We start from the raw sequence: 19,756 nt of genomic DNA on the forward strand, positions 1-19,756 counted from the left end.
GAGTGAAAACCCAGGCTATACTTTTTCTATCCACAGAGTTGGAGAATGGAAGTGGTTCCTAACTGTATCTGCTGGGTGTCTGCATGCTATAAAGATAAGGGGAAAATTTCAGGTTCAGTTTATTTTGCTTCCCCATTCTGAAGTTCCAGCTCAGCTGCATGGTTGTAGGTGTAGACCTGGGTGATGTAGACTGCTCTGAGTAATCCTGAGAAGAGATTATGTCCTTGGAGCCCCACCTGCTTGCCACACATGGGGTAGAGGATCACTGTACAAAGAGTTCCTGCATGCCCTTCACCCAGATTCTCCACGTTAACACTTTACTATATGCCAGTTATCTATTGCTACAGAACAAATCACTCCAACTTAGTGGTTTAAAATGATAACCATTTCATCATCTCTGTTTCTGTAGGATGGAGATTCTAAAAGAGCTCAGGTGAGTGGTTCTGGCTGAGGGTTTATCCTGCGAGTGCAGTCAGATGGTGGCAGGAGCTTAAATGGCAGGAGGCCGGCTAGACAACCCTCTTTGTTCCTGTCTCAGAGCTAGCCTTCTCACTACATGGTGGCTTCAGGGCAGTTGGACTCCTTATACGGTAAAGTTTTCAAGGATGAATATGATAGTGAATAAGAGAAACAATGCATCCCTTTTTATAACCTAGTCTCAGATATCACTTTTGACATATCACTTTATTGGAAAAAATCAAGAAGTCTATTTAAGATCAAGGGGAGGGAGCATAGACCTCACCTCTCAATGGGAAGAATGTCCAAGTCATATAATAAGAGCACGTGGATGGGAGACACTGTTGAAGTCATCTTTGGAAAATATAATCTGCCACACCCTACCCTCTGATGACAACAATCCACATCCCACTCGATGTGGAATACATTCATCCCTTCCCCCTCGTCCCCAAATCCCATTTCATGATAGTACCATCTTGAAGTCCAGGATCCCATCAGCTAAATCAGTCCCTGTGTGGGTATGGCTCCTCAGGTTCAGTTCCTTGAGTATAGCTCCTTAAGTATCAATTGTCTTGATCTGAAGACCTTGCAAAGTAAGGAAACCCACTGTGTGCCTCATGTACACTCAGCATACACTAGTGGCACAGGCCTGGGATTATTGCTATGAACATTATCATCTCAAAAATGTTGGAGTGGGACACTTGGGTGGCTCAGTGGTTGAGCGTCTGCCTTCAGCCCAGGGTGTGATTCTGGAGTCCGGAATCAAGTCCTGCGTCGGGCTCCCTGCATGGAGCCTGCTTCTCTCTCCCTCTGCCTATGTCTCTGCCTCTCTCTCTCTCTCTCTCTCTCTCTCTCTCTTTGTGTGTGTGTGTGTGTCAGGAATAAATAAATAGAATCTTTTAAAAAATTTGGAGAAAAACAGATGGCAAACATCAGTTACTAGTTCATAGCAATTCTGAAATTCAGCTGGGCACATGTTGCCAGTTCCTGATTTAGGGCTCAGACCCACTTACTTACATTAGCTTTGACATGGATCTTTCCCCCCAGTAGGTTATAATCTTTTCCTATGATTATTTGTTTTGATACCCAATTTGTCACAGACTTGGCCAGTGGAAGAAATTCCAAGTTGGCTCTTGTGCCCTTTGGATTTGTTTTCATCATTCTTTGAACATTTGCTTGCTTTCTGACACAAGATGTTCCAGGCTCATCTTGTACCTTTCCTGCCCCACCCCTGGAATTGGCCATTCACCAGTGAAGCATGGGTCCTCCTGACTTTTTGATGTTCCTTTTTCCATTTTCCCTTGCTTCCTAAATCTGCCCTTAGACATTCATGATTCCCTGGGTTCCCATCTCATTTTTTCCCTCTCCTTCTTCTATACATACTCCCCAAGTGGTCTCATCTATTCTTGTGACTTCTGAGGCTGTATTTTCAGCCCAAGCAGCTCGCCTACTTATTAGACCTGTATATGTAATTGCCTTCTAGATATCTCCAACTCTCTATTCCATAGGCACCTCAAATTCAGTGGGCTTAAATTAAACTTATTTACCCTTCCCCCACCAAACCCACCCTTCCTATATTCCCTAGTATTGTTGATGGCATCACTAAGAGAAACCTGAGGATGATCTTATCCTACATCTCTCCCCAACTCCTTATACCAGAACAATTTTCCAATCCTATTAACTCCACTTCTAAATGTCTTTCAGATATGACCCTTCTTTATCTCCATCACTTTTACTGTCTCTTTCCTGGGTTATTGCAGAGCCTCCCCACCTGGTGTCTCTGCTTCCAACCTCTCCCATCTCTGACCCATCCTTAACACCACTGTTAAACGGCTCTTTCTAGAAGATAAATTTTATCACATACCTTCTCTGCTTAAATCCCTATGGCTGCCCTTCTCAAACTGGCTGAAGCAACCTCCGGCCATGGAGGATTTATGTAGGGAGTACAGAGGGGAGCAGCTAATAGAATGGTCACATCTTCCTTGAGTGTAATTTTTATTTGGAGGTTCAGGAAAACATTTTAAAATATGAAGACAAACAGACATATGATGAAGGACAATGCAAGAATCACATGATTTTAAAAGATAAGACTTTTAAAGAGAGTTTGAACTCAAGATACTTTCATGCCTGTACTTTAGTAGAAAGTTTAAGAAACACTGGTGAGGATAAAAGGATAAAGTTCAGGGTCTTTCACATGGTGGACAAGCTGTATTATAATCTGGCCTTTGCCAGCCACTTTCACTTCACCTGCCTCTTCTCTTATGCCCCCCAGCCTCATCACCTCTTGCCATATATGTCAGCCACAAAAAGCAACCACTTGCAGTTAACTGGGCAAGCAGTTCAGCTTTGTGGCCAAGCCCATGTTATGAGGTTCATCCTGTTTAGAGTCCCTCCTTTCTCTTTATTAGGCAAAATCCTACTCATTCTCCCAGACCGGCTTTCGTGTCATGTCCTCTGGAACACTATCATGGACCTCCTCTAGGAGAGCTGACATGTTCTCCTTGGTACCAGGCACATTTTTCATCATGGTCCCCTATCACCTTGTATTACCATGCTTGTTCACTTCTTTCACCACCTAAGATCCTCACACTCAAAGACCACATTTTATTTAGCTTTGTATTCTTAGCACCTAACACAAAATGAAAAACAGCCAAGCAAGTTAAAAACAATCTGACCTTTCTGCACTCTTTCCAAGGTGACTGGGAAGGCAAGTAGTGGCAGGAATCTAGGTGAATGGATTAACTCTAACTGGTGGGGGGCTAGATGTTGGGTGGGAACATGCAGGGCTGCTCTGCCTGGTGGTGAGGTGCAGGCAGGGAGCAATGGTGCTGGTAAGTGTTACCAACTGTGTTCATTATTTATTTGAAACTCACTAAAAGTGAAAGAGGCTCTCAAATAGGATTATCCTCACATGTAGGAAATCCTTGACACGGTTTTAAAATTTACAACTGTAAATATCAAAGTTTGCTGAGGGATGAGTTCTAATCACATGACAATAAACAAATGAGTCCTTATCTAGAGAGTGACTCTAGCTCTCTACCCTAGGAGAGTTGCATAAGCATTAGGGCTGATACTTTCTGGCTATGTGACCCTGAGCCTTGGTTTTTCTCATCTATTGTTGTGATCGTTAAATGAGATAGTATATGAAAAATGCCTAGCAATGACGCACACACAGTAAAATATTTACCCAAATAAATGGTAACTATGAGTAATAACTAAACTTTCACTAGGGTCAAGAGGTCACTTGATTCCTCCCTCAGTTATAACCTATTAAACTATATAGAAGCCTAAATAAATAAATAAATAAATAGGAGGCAATATGCAAATGTAGAATTTGCAAAGGTCTTAAGACAAAACTCCTGTGAACATTAATGATGTATTATACCCAGAATGAACAACAACTCTATACCAGTGGCTTAGATTGCAAGACGTTACCCTGCTTTTTGTGGAAAATGCCCACCATGACAATCAGATGGGTGATCAAGGCTGGGATTCATTGGATTAATTTTCTAGAATCCCCCTGATCACCTCCTGAGGTTGGTATCATTCCCATTTTCACGATAAACAACTGAGGCCCAGAGATTAATGAACTTGCCTAAGATTACACAGCTAGTGAACATCAGAAGCATGGTTTTAACTTAAAGCCAACTCCAAAATCTGAACTTCTTCCATTCCTTTTGCTTCCTACACTTTCTGTACTGTAATTATTTGTCAATATGTTTTTTACCTAAGCTAATCTATAAATGCAAGAGCCACACTTGCTTCCTTTTTATAGTATCTAGCACATACATGCCTGGCACATGTTCCATGAGCATTCATGATGTGAAAGGTAGGATATGGTAAGCAAACCTAAACTAGAGTTGCCAGATAAATGCAAGATGCCTGGTTAAATTTGAATTTCAGTTAAACAACAATTACTTTTTTAGTAAAAATAAGCCACACACACTACCTGAGACACATCTACATGAATGAAAACCTACAAATTGTCTGTTATCTGAAATTCAAATTTAATTGAACATCCTATATTTTTATTTGCTAAATCTGGTGACCTTAACGTAAACCTGGGATTGGCCCTGGGGGTTCTCCTGGTAGAAGGGCTACTATGGCCCCTCACTCACACTCAAGACTGACCTGATCCCCAGCTGCTCTGGGGCCTGGGATGGAGGCCATGGTAACCTGGATCTGTCTGCCCTTTTAGGGTCTTACCTATTCTCCTAGGTTAGATCAGCTTGGCTCCTTTAAGAGGAAAAAGCAGCCACTGATGAGCTTAAAGCGCCACCTGGAGGCTTTTATGGGTACTACTGCGGCGATCAAGGGCCATCCCGAGGACCCAGGATTTTAGGGAGCCAGAAAAGGCCAAACAAGGCAGAGACAGGGTCGAAAGAAGCCAGTCTAGCAGTGGAGAGGGGCAGATGAAGATATACTTTCTTGGCACTTTCAGTTTACAGCTGTCGCTTTGGCTGTCTAGGAACTGAAGGCACTTGTCCTCCAAAGGAGGTCATTGCTTAGAGATTCACTTGCCCACCACCTTTTGCCTTTCAGTTATTCCTTGCTCCTATCCTCCCCAGGCTGGAAATCATTGACTTATGAGAAACATCATAACCTCCATTGTGGAGGCTTTGTGCTACGCTTTTAAGATGATGGTAAGCGGCTTGGAAAAACTGTCATGGGATGACAGCTGAGGGAATGGGAGCTGTTTGTCTAGCAGTAGTTCTCAGCACACCTAAAAACTTGTTAGAAACGCACTTCCAGGCCCCACAGCGGACATACTGAGTCAGAAACTCTGGGGATGAAGCCTGGTAAACTGTGTTTGAATAAAGCCTCCAGGTGATTCTGGCACATGCTGACGTTTGAGAACACTTACATGCGTAGGGTGGCAGGGAGAAGCCCACAAAAATGTGCAAATATTGGAAGAGCTCTTCCATGAATGAGATGGCTATTGTTCTGTGAACTCCCAGAGGGAAGAGCTAGGGGAAAGGGGCGCATGTTCCAGAAAGACAAAACTTTGTTTTTTAATTTATTTTTTTTTTGAGAGAGAGAGTATGGGGGAGAGGGAGGAGCAGACTCCCCATTGATCAGGGAGTCCAACATGTGGGGCTCAATCCCAGGACCCCGAGATCAAGACCTGAGCCAAAGGCAGATGCTTAACTGACTGAGCTATACAAGCACCCCAGAACTTGGTTTTAATTAAGGAGGTACTATTGAACAAATAGAACTTTCGAGGAGTGTCATGCACACCTGGTGAAGGCACTTCTCTATCACTGGGCTGGATGATCAGTTAGGGATGGTGGTAGAAATCTCCAAACTGAGAATCCATGATGAATTCTTCTTGCAAATCCCCTCTTCTTCAGTTCTCTTTTATCAAGAGTGAGAGCAATGCCCTCTGGTCATTTCCAAGAACCACTTCCAGATAAGTATTTAGAGCACATAGTAACCAAAGAGCAAATATGGGAGCAAATGGCTTTTCTTCTATCAGGATTTTCTCTGGACTGTTCCAACTGGGCCACTTGTTCTCTCGGCTGCTGCACATCTGCCTTTGAGAAGTTCTTCTTTTTTTTTTTTTTTTAGTTTTTATTTATTTATGATAGTCAGAGAGAGAGAGAGAGAGAGAGAGAGAGGCAGAGACATAGGCAGAGGGAGAAGCGTGGGATTCCATCCTGGGTCTCCAGGATCGCGCCCTGGGCCAAAGGCAGGCGCCAAACCGCTGCGCCAAACCGCTGCGCCACCCAGAGATCCCTCGAGAGGTTCTTCTACGACCATTCTTTATCCCATTACCTATGCAGAATCTGCTATTTACTTCATCCCATATTTTTCCAGTTTTTTATTATTAGTTTCTTATGTTGGGACACAGCATCACAGACATTCCCAAGAAAGATTACAAGGAAAGTCAGTCTTTTCAAACTTGCATGTCTGAAAATGACTTTTCATTAACACTTGGTTGACAGTTTGGGTATAGAACCCTAGGATGGAAATTATTTTCCCTCAGAATGTAGAAAACATGCTCCATGATCTTCCATCTCCTAATAGTTTGGCTGATAAATTAGGTGATATCCAATTTCTAATACTTCATATGCAGCTAGTGTTTCCTTCCCTTGCTAGCTCTCAAAGCATTACTCTCATTGTTTAGAAATGTCATGATGATGTCTCTTCAATCTGGAAACTCATCTTTCAGAAAATCTGGAAAATTTCTTCTATTATTTCTTCAATAAACTCCTTTCTTCCATTTTTCTGTACTCTTAGTTCTGGAACTAGTGTTAGATTGATCATCTAACCTTGTCTTTCCAATTTTTTTTTCTGGTCTTTTTTTTTTTTATAAGTCTGTACTCTCTGGGAGGGTTGTTTGTCTTGGACATTTTCATTTACTCCTTGATTCATCTCATTTTCCTCTGAGATAATTTGTACTTATTTTTGTTTTGTTTTGTTTTTTATTTTTGTTTTGTATACTGTTTCTCTTTTGAGGGGTTTTCCTCATCTTCAAGACTAAGACATAAACAGGCTGACTGGAAGGTTTGAGCTCATAGATGGGGCATGTTGGCTGAGGTGTTTCACCACAGAATTGTATACAAATTGGCCAAATCATTGCAGGCCCCTCCAGATATCAGAATTTCGTTATTTTCTCCTTGGCCAACCAGCTTGCCCAGAAGAATCGTCAGATTCCTTGCCTGGGGGTATACAATCTTCTACACTGGCTATAGGAGGCCACCTGGAAAGGAGAGGCTGGGGGAAGCTGATCTCACTAGGCAGCACTTTCCCCTGCACTAAATCCACCTAACTTTGTGCTCTCCCTTGGGCAGCCTGGAAGGGAGTGGGACAGTTTCTCATCGAGGCTGGAGAATCTATGGGTCTAATTGCTCCTCGTAGATGACTTTAGCCAATCTTCTTGTTTCCAGTCCTTGGCCTTTGGAGATCCTAAGAGCCTTTACTCTGGATTCTTTCCTGGGTTCTGGAATGTGAATTGGTGGTCCCCACCTAGGCAGAAATTTCAGCTTCCCTTACATTGCAGTGTTAGCTACCATTTCCCCACATTTCTGTTGATAGCTTTCATTTGCTGTCATGTTATTTTCTGTCTCATTTTCTCTATGGCTTAACACCTCTTCTGAATGCCATTTTAGTGAGGATTTGAGAGGGGTAGATTTTGTTAATCTGCCATGTTTAACCATTTATCTACTCATTGCCTTTAAATTTCTTGTTTTGTTTTAAAAGTATATAAGATGGGATCCCTGGGTGGTGCAGCGGTTTGGCGCCTGCCTTTGGCCCAGGGCACGATACTGGAGACCCGGGATCGAATCCCACGTCAGGCTCCCAGTGCATGGAGCCTGCTTCTCCCTCCGCCTGTGTCTCTGCCTCTCTCTCTCTCTGTGACTATCATAAAAAAAAAAAAAAGTATATAAGATCATGAATTTAACTCTATATACCACTTTAGCTGAATACCACAATTTTAATATTTCATACTAAAACACTTATATTTTGCATAAACATAATTTACTTGTACTTTTCTCTTTAATGGATAAATTATTCAGCACCTTACAGCGGTTCCTAAACATCTGGGTTTATTGATATTGTAGTTTATTTCTAATTTAATTGCAATGTGGACAGAGAACAAGCTTCGTGCAATATTGATGCTTTGGAATTTTTTGAATCTTTGCTTTGTGGCCTAGCAAATGGTCAATTCTTATAATGAATTTTCTTGTTTTTATTGTAGTAAAAGACATACCATAAAATTTACCGTCTTAACTATGTTTAAGTGCACAGTTCAGTAAGGTTAAGTATATTTAACATTGTTGTTAAATAGTTCTCTAGAACTTTGTCATCTCACCGAGCTGAAACTTTATTCCCATTAAACCTTTCTCCTTTTACTCATTCTTCAGCCCCTGGTACCTACCATTCTACTTCTCTTCCTATGAGTTTAACTATTTAGATACCTCATATAATATGTGGGATCATACTTGTCATTTTGTGACTGGCTTATTCCACTTGACATAACGTTCTCAAGGCTCATCCAGGTTATAGCATTTGATAGAATATCCTTCCTTCCATTAATTAACTAATAATTATTAATTAATTAATAATTATCAATATTATTAATTAATTAATTGTATTTCTTCATTTTTAAAGCTGCATAGTATTCCACTATATACACATATTCACATTTTGTTAATCTCTTCATCTGTCAATGGACAGTTGGGTTGCTTTTACCTTTTGGCGACTATGAATAATGCTTGATGAACATGAGTGTGTAATATATCCTCAAGATCTTTCTTTTACTTCTTTTGGAAATATACACAGAAGCAGGATTATTGGATCATATGCCCTAATTCATTTTTGCACACTTCCTTACTTTCTGGCATTACAAAATGTTTCATCATGTTCATCACAGGAGTGGAATTGCTGGATCATATGGTAACTCTGTTTAACTTTTTTTTTTTTAAAGATTATTTATTTATTTATTCAGAGACACACACAGAGAGAGAGAGGCAGAGACACAGGCAGAGGGAGAAGCGGGCACCATGCAGAGAGCCTGACGTGGGACTTGATCCAGGGTCTCTAGGATCACGCCCTAGGCTGCAGGCGGCGCTAAACCTCTGCCACCGGGGCTGCCCTCTGTTTAACTTTTTGAGGAACTGCCACAGTTTTCCAAAGTGGCTGCACCATTTTATATTCCCACCAGCAGTGTGTGAGGATTCCAGTGTTTTATACATCCGTGTCAACGCTTATCTGACTCTTTGATTCTAGCCATCCTAGTGGGAGTGACTTGAAGTCTCATTGTGGTTTTGATTTGCATCTTCCTAATGATTAATGATGTTGAGCTTCTTTTCATGTGCTTATTTGCCATTTGTAGATCTTTGGAAAAACATCTATTCTGATCTTTTGCCCATTTTTAAATTGAGTTACTTAGCTTTTTATTGTTGAGTTACAAAGGGTTCTTTATGTATTCCAGATATGTTTTTTTTATCAGATATATGATTTGTAAGTATTTTCCCTGCGTTGTCATTTCACTTTCTTGATAGTGTCCTTTTGAAACACAGTTTTAATTTTGATGAACTCAAATATATCTATTTTTTTTTGTTACTCTTGCCTTTTAGTGTCATAGCTATGAATTCATTGGTAAATCCAAGTTCATGCAGATTTATCCCTTTATTTTTTTCCCAAGAGTTTTATCGTTCTAGCTCTCACACTGAAGTCTTTGATCCATTTTGTAAATTTTTACATTTGGTCTGAGGTAAATCCAATTACATTCTTTTACATGTGGATTTCCAGTTGTCCAAGCACCATTTGTTGAAAACACACTTTTCCTCCATTAAATCATCTTGGCATCCTGGTCAAAAATCAGGTGACCATTAGCACTTGTTTTCTTTTTCTTAATGGACTCTCAATATTCTACTCATTTGGTTTGTATGTTTATTCTTATGCCAGTACTGCTTAGTACTATCTTTTTTTTTTTTTTAATTTTATTTTGAGTAATCTCTACATCCAGTGTGGGGCCTGAAGTCACAACCCCAGGATCAAGAGCTGCATGGTCCACCAACCAAGCTAGCCAGGTGTCCCCTGCATAGTACTGTCTTGATTTCTGTTGCTTCATAGTAGTTTTTCCTTGAAAAAATTTGTTTTTAAATTCTGGTATAATTAGTGTACAGTATCATATTAGTTTCAGGTGAACAATATAGTGATTTAACACGTGTATGCATTACTCAGTGCTCATCACGGTAAAGTGTACTCTTTAATCCCCTTTACCTATTTCATCCATACTCCCACCTACCTCCTCTCTGGTAATCAGCAGTTAGCTTAGTAGTAGCTTTTAAAATCAGGAAGTGGGGGATCCCTGGGTGGCTCAGCGGTTTAGCGCCTGCCTTTGGCCCAGGGTGCGATCCTGGAGTCCTGGGATTGAGTCCCACCTCAGGCTCCCAGCATGGAGCCTGCTTCTCTCTCTGCCTCTCTCTCTCTCTCTCTCTCTACATCTATCATAAATAAATAAATCTTTAAAAAATAAAATAAAATCAGGAAGTGGAAAAAATTATGTATCAATTATATTCAAATTTTTTAAAATTAAAAATAACATTACAATTCCAGTATAAAAAAATAAAATCATGAAGTGGGATTCTTCCAACTTTATCCATCTCTCTCTCCAATCTTGGGGGCAGCAGTTTGCCCTCTGTCCTCCAAGAAGTGTTGTTGCCTTTTTAAGTCTGTTCAGCTTTTTACCTGGTTAAGTTAGGATGGAGTGGCTACTTCTAGGCTCTTTACATGCAGCACGGGACACTGCCATGCTCTTTATTGTAAACCTGTTACACTCAAAGTAAAGCATTTTATTTAAGAAGAAAAAAGGTACTCTAAAAGGTATGAGCACTGTGACCCTTTACAGATGTATATTTTGTCACTCCTTCAAATAGCCTTTTCCAATCTTGACTGTAACCATAATATCTACCTTCCCTTCTACAATTGAGTATCATGAGATCTTCTTTCCCCTTCCTGAGTTTTAAGAAGCCTCCTTCCTTTACTGGTCATAAGTCAATTCCTGGAGAGGGTCTTAGTTTATACCCATGGATCAAAGAAAGCCTATACCTTTGATTGTTAAGGAATTGAGGTATGATAGTCATTGCACTGTTACTTGGTAAGTGCTTAACTAACTTCCTTCTTGGGTGCAGAGTCTCAATAAATGACAAAACCTAATTTTCAAATTTGTACCTGTCTCTTATTTCCTGCAACATTTTAATGTAGTCATGGCAGGATCTGGCACAACATGGACAGAGGGTGGCAGGCAGTTGCTAGATGAGGCCCGGGCATACACATGGTAAGACCCATTGAGGTCTTACTGTCTAGGCATCTTTCTTACCTCTCCTCTGCTGCCTCAGGATGCTGTAGTTAAGCTCCACTCCTGGGGTGTTTTTAGTTAAAAAGCTTACCATGGGGGGCCTGGGTGGCTCAGTCTGTTAAGCATCTGCCTTTGGCTCAGATCATGATCTCAGGATCTTGAGATTGAGTCCCACATCAGGCTCCTTGCTCAGCAAGGAGTCTGCTTCTCCCTCTGCCTCTCCCTGCTTGTGTTCTGTCTCTCATGCTCTCTCTTTTGAATAAGTAAATAAAATCTTTAAAAAAAGATCTGCCATATAAGGTAAATATCATAAATGAAGCTACACTTCCCTTTTCTTAAAAATTTCCCACATGATTTTTAAAAATGACTGAATGCCTGTTATCACCTTTAGGCTAGAACAGGGTTTTTAAAGCTTGGTGCTATTGATATTCTGGGTTAGACAATTCTTTTTTTTTTTTTTTTTAAGATTTTATGTATTTATTTAACAGAGAGAGAGTGAGAGAGAGAGAGAGCACAAGCAGAGGGAGCAGCAGGCAGAGGGAGAGGGAGGGAGAAGCCCTGACACGGGGCTCAATCCCAGGACCCCAGGATCAGGACCTGAACCGAAGGCAGGCCCTTAATTGACTGAGCCACCCAAAGACCCCAGGGTTGGACAATTCTTAATCGTGGGCTGTCCTGGGGGACAAAATTGCCCCTGGTTGAGAACCAACCACTGAGCTAGACTGCCTTAATGGGTTACTTCAGCTCAACGGTTTGGAAGGGAGCCCTAGCCCTGATCAGATCATGTTAAACCATTATAAACCCCAACCTGTCCAATTTGTTTAAAAACTCTGCTGAACGGGTATGGCAGAATTATACAAAACTACAATTTCATTCTTGTGACTGTGATGTCAGATGAAGGTAGGATGGCTATGAAACGGTGAGTTAAAATTAAGAAAGACCAAATCCTTTCATAGCTTCCCACCCAGATACCTGGGAGAAATTACAAAACCATGTTATGGACATCAAGTAAAAACTATAAAGTGCTTCCAAGGCACATGCTTATGCCCTCGCCACTTAGATAAGAGACAGGCCTTGACTGTCCATCAGCCCACAGTGGGAAAAGTTTAACTCTAAAAGCCTGGTCATTGGAAAAGTGAGTGAATAACTCTCAGCAACCCCCACAAGTGGTGCTTTGTCCTAAAACACCCTTGGTGGAGCTTCCAGATCTCTCCTTCTGTGAACATCAGGATTCTCTCATATAACTGAGGCTTTAGATGTCCTGCCACTGATGTCTCCTTTCCCTTGGGTCCTCCTCAAAGACATTGTTCCCCAGAGACTTCTGCTCACACAGCAGTAAAAGGATCAGAGACTAACTACAGTCTAGTTTACTGAAAAGGATTGCCCCAGTGCCTTGAAACTTGGTGTCTTTTGGAATTGATCAAAAGGGACCAATTCCCCTCAAGATAAGGGGACTGCAAAGCTTCAGAGGATAGTTTAAACCAAAGAATTCTAATAAAGTGAGATGCACTGAGTAGCCAGTGAAATTTAAATATGCATCAATATAAGCAAGTGTTTTCCATTTTGAGGCAATCTTTAATTTACAGGTGAAGAATCTGTTTCCTCCCAAAGGGCCTTTGAGGGCTGTAATTCATATAACATGTTGTCGGTCTATGGAAAGAAAAATAATGTTCAGAAATCTCAGGGTCTCAAAAATGATCATTAACTTCTAATAGTAAAAATGTGAAGAATTTGCATTTCCAGGAAAATATTCAATGCATTTGTGTGATTCGAGCCAGAAAGGCAGTATGACAATGAGTGTGCAATTGCATAAAGCTAAAAATTATGAAAATCAAGATTTAAAAAAATTAAATTCAATTAGTCAACATATAATACTTAGTTTCAGATGTAGTTTTTTTTAAAAGATTTTATTTATTTGTTTGAGAGAGAGAAAGCAAGAGAGTCAGAGCACATGAGTAGAGGAGAAGGGGCAGAGGGAGAGGGAGAAGCAGACTCCTTGCTGAGCAGAGAGCCTGATGTGGTGCTCAATCCCAGGACCCCAGGATCATGACCTGAGCCAAAGGCAGATGCTTAACAGCTGAGCCACCCAGGCGCCCCCAGATGTAGTTTCCAACAATTCATTAGTTGAGTATAACACTCAGTGCTCATCACATCATATGCCCTCCTTAATGCCCATCACCCAGTTACCCATCCCCCCCACCCAATTAAGATATTTTTAAGCCAAATTTTCAGCATAGTCTTAAACTCAAAAAGACAAGTTCCTGATAAGAACAGGTCATGGGGCAAAGAATAATTAAAAGGCAAAGACTGGTACAAAGTTGGTAGTTGACCCAGTGATCTCCAGTCCCTTTGTTGGTAAGAAAATCATTTGTAATTCTTATTGCTGTTTTAAAATGCTGTTTCATGGGCAGCCCTGGTGGCGCAGCGGTTTAGCGCTGCCTGCAGCCCAGGGTGTGATCCTGGAGACCCTGGATCCAGTCCCACGTCAGGCTCTCTGTATGATGCCTGCTTCTCCCTCTGCCTCCCTGTGTCTCTGCCTCTCTCTTTCTCTCTCTCCCTGAATAAATAAATAAAATCTTTTAAAAAAATGCTGTTCCAAATTTGGGAATTTAGGATTAACTGCCTCTCAAATTAAAAAGATAAAATATACTATATAATGGTTTCAGCTGGGAAATTCAATGAGTTTGGTTTTTTAAATGTAATTTTGCCTCTCTCACCCCACCTCCTATGCTCAGATGAGAATCTAGGATGTGAAATCAGGAACTTTGAATATGGCATAACTGATTTCAACATGAATTTGAATTTCTGTAGTAAAATGAAATAGCTAAAGCATTTTTTTGTAAATATGATGAAAGGCACAGAGTTTTGATAGTAGTGAAAGATATTGAGACTGAAATGTGCTACAACTGGAAAAATGTGTCTTTTATCAATTCATTCACTAAAATTCAGATAATCCAAAATTATATAAATCCACAGAAAAGCTTCAACTTAACTTCCTGCATAGCATTAAAAGAATAATATACATTGGGGAGCCTGGGTGGCTCAGTTGGTTAAGCATCTGACTCTTCATTTTGGCCCTGGTCATGATCTCAGGGTCATGAGTTCAAACCCCAAGTCAGGCTCCATGCTCAGGGGGGAATCTGCTTGATTTTTTTCTCTCCTCTTTGTCTGCCCGTCACCCTCACCCCACCTTTTAAAATATATATATGTTTCCCCAAAATTAGCTTAACTTTATCTGCTTAGTGTCCCAGAATTTCTAACCGGATTTTGGAAGTTTGAATTCACATAGCATTGAGGTAACGGATACTTGTATTTATCCAAAGGCCTCATGAAGTTGGGATTATATAGTGAAAATAAAAATAGTGTGCTCGTGCGCATGTGCATGAGCATACACGCATGCGTTTGTATGGGTGTAAATGTCTACATTTTGACACAGGAATCAGGAGTTCATATAAACCCTGAAGAGCCTGTGTTTAATGTGAATGTTAATGTGTACCATTCTAAGACACCAATATCTTCTTGATCTCCCATAATCAAATAAGACTTTACAACTGACACCGAATAAAAAAGAAGTCATAGCTAGGAGAATCATTTAGCAAATGCCTACAAAATTTAGTACAATACATAGTATGCTATATGTATTTTGTTGGTTAAGAAATTTGCATTTTGTAAAAAGAGAAGCTTGGAAGTCTTAAAAGGGAACAGTGTGAATTTAAAAGGCAATGCCAGACTTTACTCTGGTGGTCAAGGTCAACATCAATAGCGATAAATCATGCCAACAGTATTGCCATCGATATGATGTGATAAAAAACACACTTTTATTTCTGTAGTCCTCCCCACAAAAACCCATAACACCAGCCTGACCACTTATTTGAGAAAAACAGCAGACCAATTTTAATGGAGGAGCCTTCTACAAAACACCTGACCAATATTCCTCAAAACTGTTGAGATCATCAAAAAGAAAGTCTGAGAAATCGTCACAGCCAAAAGGAGCCCAAGGAGACAGGGCTGTGTCCTAGATGGGATTCTGAAACAGAATAAGGACATCAGATAGAAACTAAGGAAATCTGAATAAAGTACGGGTTTTAGTTAATGAGAATGTATCAATATTGGCTCATTTATTGTGACAAAAGTGCCACATTGGGGTGTCTGGGTGGCTTAGTCAATTAAGTGTCTGCCTTGGGCTCAGGTCATGATTCCAGGTCCTGGGATAGAGCCGCACTGGGCTCCCCACTGAGCAGGGAGCCTACTTCTCCCTTTCCCTCTGCCTGCTGCTCCCCCTGCTTGTGGTCTCTCTCTGTCAAATAAATAAATAAAATCTTTTTAGAAAAATGCCACATTAATATAAGATGTTAATAATAGGGAAAGCTGCATGTTAGGGTATGCAGGAACTCACTGTGTTATCTTTCCAATTTTTCTGTAAATCAAAAACTGTTCTAAAAAAATAAAGTCTATTTTTAAAAGAAAGCTATAGAAGGACAGAATTTGTTAAGTTAAAATTTAAGGAAGCCTTAAAATACAAAGGCTCTAATGTATTCAAAAAAATTTAAAAGGAGGCAGGAAATTCATTTGGCTGGAACCTACGTATAAATCTTGCACTAATAACTATGTGGTTGGTGTAGATGGACCAGATAGAGGCAAAGTGAAAATCTGGTACATAATTTTGGAACTCTGAGCCACTTGAGTGGAGCGAGGAAGCAGGCCTCCTCACATCCTGTAGATGCCAAGACTCCCATCCAAAAAGCTCAGTGGGAACTTAGACTTGCCACAAGGATAGAATTGAGAAAATAAAGATTTTAATGAATCCAAACCATTGTATCAACAATTTTGCGTTGAGAGAATCTGTATGTATTCGATATTTTGTGTACTCATAAAAAATAATGTGGGCCTGTTGAAGTGAGCACCTCATAACTAATTTAAAATATGTACCTTAAGACTTAGGCTTTGAGATGAAATCTATGTTTAGCAGCAAAACCTCTAAGTTCACTGTATTTATGGGTCTAATTGGTTAGATTGGCAATAAGTATTTAGCACTCAGGAAAGTTTCTTTCTTTTTTTTTTTTTTAAGATTTTATTTATTCATGAGAGACACACACAGAGAGAGGCAGAGACACAGGCAGAGGGAGAAGCAGGTTCTATGCAGGGAGCCGGATGTGGGACCCGGGTCTCCAGGATCATACCCTGGGCTGAAGGCGGCGCTAAACTGCTGAGCCACCCGGGGTGCCCTCAGGAAAGTTTCTTAAAAAGGAAATAGAGGGACGCCTGGTTGCCTTTGGCTCAGGGCGTGGTCCTGGGGTTCCAGGATCAAGTCCCACATCAGGCTCCCTGCAGGGAGTCTGATTCTCCCTCTGCCTGTGTCTCTGTGTCTCTCTCATGATTAAATAAATAAAATCTTAAAAAAAAAAAAAAAAAGGAAATAGAATTTCAAATGTAGTTAGAAATGTTATAAAGTGTTCAATTAAGTGGATCAATGGGACCAAAGTCCCCTTAAAATGAAAAAGTCCCCTTACATGATAAGAGTTGGTAGACTTACAATTTTTAATGAATAATGTCTGTGAGCTAAACTGAAACACTTAGGAAAGTGCCCTAGACCTTCACCACTCTGCTGTATCCATAGCCACTGAGACTTCATGAAACTTCCCACACTGTGAAGGCTCAGGGATTGTCACAGGACACCCTTATCCCTACCCCCTGCAGAAGGACCCTTTTTCCCCACCTCCCATGACGCCCTGCCCCTCAACTTTTATTGGTAGAAAACTTTTAAACTCCTGGACAAGCATATGAATGGCCTAAGGAATATATAAGCATGCATGAGGTGGCCATATAATTTACTGCCCCAATCATGACATATATGAAAGGGGGCACTATGCATAATTATTCTGGACCATGAGACTTAACCCAGAACGGTTCTGGGACGACCAGGACAAGATCCCTGCAGGTATAAATGTGTGGCTTGTGAATATACCAGGGGAAGAAATGAAGAATTCGGCTTCCATTGTAAGACACTATCAAGTCTCAACAGCATCAAGTCTCAACAGAATGTTAGATCCTGGGGAACGGGAGTCGTGAGGTGGCTGCCATGGCGCTGTCAGAGAGCCAGCTCAAGAAGATGGCATCCAAGTACAAATACAGAGACCTAACTGTATGTGAAACTGTCAATGTTATTACTTTATACAAAGATCTCAAACCTGTATTGGATTCATGTTTCTAATGATGGCAGTTCCAGGGAACTCATGAACCTCACTGGAACAATGCCTTATAAAGGTAATATATATATTCCAATATGCCTCTGGCTGCTGGACACATACCCATATGATCCCCTTATCTGTTTCATTAAGCCTATTAGTTCAATGACTATTAAAACGGGAAAGCAGGGGATCCCTGGGTGGCTCAGCGGTTTGGCGCCTGCCTTTGGGCCTAGGGCATGGTTCTGGAGTCCCATGATCGAGTCCCGCATCATGCTCCCTGCATGGAGCCTGCTTCTCCCTCTGCTTGTGTCTCTGCCTCTCTGCCTTTTTCTCTCTCTCTCTCTGTCTCATGAATAAATAAATAAAATCTTAAAAAAAAATAAAACGGGAAAGCATGTTGATGCAAATGGGAAGATATATCTTCCTTATCTACATGAATGGAAACATCCTCAGTCAGACTTGTTGGGGCTTATTCAGGTCATGACTGTGGTGTTTGGAGATGAACCCCCAGTCTTCTCTCGTCCCACTATTTTGGCATCTTATCCACTGTACCAGGCAACACGGCCACCAAATACTTCTTATATGCCAAGCATGCCAAGTGGAATCTCTGCATATCCATCTGGATATCCTCCCAACCCCAGTGGTTATCCAGGCTGTCCTTACCCACCTGGTGGTCAGTATCCTGCCACAACAAGTTCTCAGTACCCTTCCCAGTCTCCTGTGGCCACTGTTGGCCCCAGTAGGGACCGCACCATCAGCGAGGACACCATCTGAGCCTCTGTCATCTCAGCGGTCAGTGACAAGCTGAGATGGCGGATGAAGGAGGAAATGGATCATGCCCAGGCAGAGCTCAATGCCTTGAAATGAACAGAGGAAGACCTGAAAAAAGGTCATCAGAAACTGGAAGAGATGGTTACCCGTTTAGATCAAGAAGTGGCTGAGGTCAATAAAAACATAGAACTTTTGAGAAAGAAGGATGAAGAACTCAGTTCTGCTCTGGAGAAAATGGAAAATCAGTCTGAAAACAATGTTATTGATGAAGTTATCATTCCCACAGCCCCACTATACAAACATCCTAAATCTGTATGCAGAGGAAAATGCTATTGAAGACACTATCTTTTACCTGGGAGAAGCCTTGAGGCGGGGAGTAATAGATCTGGATGTCTTCCTGAAGCATGTGCGTTGTCTGTCCCGTAAACAGTTCCAGCTGAAGGCACTAATGCAAAAAGCAAGAAAGACTGCCGGTCTCAGTGACCTCTACTGAATTCTCTGATATCAGCCGGAGATTGGGCTCTTCTTAAAGCATTCTTTTCTTCTTTCTTTCTCTTATCAGTAGGTGCCCAGAATAAGTTATTGCAGTTTATCATTCAAGTGTAAAATATTTTGAATCAATACTATATTTTCTGTTTTCTTTTGGTCAAGACTGGCTTTTGTTAATGAACTTTCTATCCTCTGTAAACTTTTTGTGCTGAATGTTGGGACTGACTATGCTAAATAAAATTTGTTGCATTAAAAAAAAAAAAGGATGTTAGATCCTTTAAGGTTTTAGTGGGAAAGCTCTAAAACCCTTTCAAATGTGTTATCAGAGACATATCAAATAGTCTTTTATTAACCTAGCACTATAAGGTCTACCCTGTCTGTGTATCATGAAGTTTCTTCTTCATACCTGGGGTGTCATGAGACTCTTTCGTCACCACTGACTACAAGGCAATTATTAGTGTTAGGTTATACCCTTGTAAAAAAGTCCTCCTGTAATTCAGATAGAGAGATGGAGGGTGAAGTTTGCCCTGTCACTGGCTGGAGAGGTTTTCCAGAATGCGGGTAATCTTATAAATGATCTTCATAGATTACCTTATGTTCAAGTCTGTGGTCTTTTATTTTCCAATTACATACACACAAAGGCGTGCTGTGTGCTTCTGGGTATTTTATTTTTTTCTCTCCAAACCACCCAATACCATGCACATGGCCCACCAAACATATAGCCATATAATTTTTCGCCCAAACATTTAAAACAATGGATTTTTGGCAGTTAGTCAAATTCTGGTATGCTCTCCTGTTATGGGAAATCAGGGTAACACAGACACTTTGGCCCAGTCCCATCCCAAGGAGTTGGCATCCTTCACAGGCCAAGTAATAGTGTTTCCACGTGGTTCAGAAACCCCATCAGAGGGATGCCTGGGTGGCTCAGTGGCTGAGCGTCTGCCTTCGGCTCAGGGTGTGATCCAGGGGTCCAGGATTGAGTCCTGCAAAGGGCTTCCTGCATGAGTCTTCTTCTCCCTCTGCCTATGTGTCTCTCATGAAT

General features: G+C 41.0%; 1 pseudogene; it reads left to right on the top strand.

Moving 5' to 3' along the window:
* The first annotated feature begins 17,318 nt into the window (after window positions 1–17,318).
* Window positions 17,319–18,766, top strand: LOC112908514 (tumor susceptibility gene 101 protein-like; annotated as a pseudogene).
* The last annotated feature ends 990 nt before the right edge of the window (window positions 18,767–19,756 follow it).

Source organism: Vulpes vulpes, chromosome 8, assembly GCF_048418805.1.
Source record: "Vulpes vulpes isolate BD-2025 chromosome 8, VulVul3, whole genome shotgun sequence".
NCBI classification, from domain to species: Eukaryota; Metazoa; Chordata; class Mammalia; order Carnivora; family Canidae; genus Vulpes; species Vulpes vulpes.